The following is a 1,356-nucleotide window of genomic DNA, read 5'->3' as shown; positions in this document are numbered from 1 at the left end:
ACAGACATGATATAAATCACTTTAGAAGCATTCTTTTTTTTTTCTTTTTTTTCTTATGTTTCCTTCATTTCACTTGAGCCAGTCATGCGACACGCGTCACTTGTGTTATATATTATACTATTCATTTCAAATCAGAGCCAGCAGCTTTTGCGGGGAGGGATTAAGTCGATTACATCGACCTCAGTGCCCCACTGGTACTTTATTTTATTGACCCCGAAAGGATGAAAGGCAAATTCGACCACGGCGAAATTTGAACTCAGAACGTGGAGAAGGACGTAATGCAGCTTAGCATTTTTCCCACCGCGCTAACGACTCTACCAACTCGCCGCCTACGTTATATTATGATATTGGACACATTTATATGGAGATACTTTATATTGTTCTCTTTGCTGTTAATGGCATTTAGCCCGAGGTCACGTTAGCCTTGATTCACCAAAACTATGATGTAGCAATACCGACATACTCGTGCTCTGTCTATACATAGGTCCTATATTTACCAACCATACAACCCTCCCTCCCCAGAACGCTGTCACCACCTTCTCAGGTTCTTTTCCCGTTGACGTTAACGTAAAACAGATTAGGGAATATTAACTACGCCGGTGCCATCGTTCTCAAATGGACAAAAAGGTTTTTCGCACCAGACCAAACTAACAAATAAAATGTCCCAGACATGACTAAAGCGTGTTTTACATAGCATTTTCCAATGAGAGTGCCACAAAAAATGCCTTGCTGTATTTCCTCCAGTTCCTTAAATTATGAATTCGAATATAGCCAAGGTCAGCTTTGCCCATCATTCTTTTGGTGTCAATAATTTTTTTTTTTTTAACCGTAAAGCATACTGGAGTCCATGGTACCGATTAACACATTTCCTGCCAAAATTGCTGGCCTTGTGTCAAATTCAGAAACGGTTTTCTAAAGTTCTTTAGGCATGATTTAACAGAGATTTAGCTGCTTATTTTGGAAGTAGACGCGTCACTATTGAGGTTCAGCGCTGATTCAGAACATTTTTTTATTGCTGTAGTTCTTTAGACACTGGTGCAAGCTAAATGAATAATTCCAGCCGTGATCATCGCATCATGAAAAGAATTATCAGACAGCGTTGTTCAATATCGACTTCCATTTCTTTATCTCTTTTTTTTTAAGAGAGTAAAAACAGTTTCGGAGGAGAATTTGCTGTTAGGTCGAGCGACCGCATTGAAGCTTACTCCCTCGTTAGTCTACCTCCCCAAACATAATTTAACGGTGTAACAACATATATATTATCGTTCTATTCAATTATGCGTATATATACATATAAGTGTGTGTGTCTATGTACACACACACACACACACACACACACACATACACACACACACA

The sequence above is a fragment of the Octopus bimaculoides genome, chromosome 13 (genome assembly GCF_001194135.2).
Source record: "Octopus bimaculoides isolate UCB-OBI-ISO-001 chromosome 13, ASM119413v2, whole genome shotgun sequence".
NCBI lineage: Eukaryota > Metazoa > Mollusca > Cephalopoda > Octopoda > Octopodidae > Octopus > Octopus bimaculoides.
Note: the sequence above shows the minus strand (reverse complement) of the source record.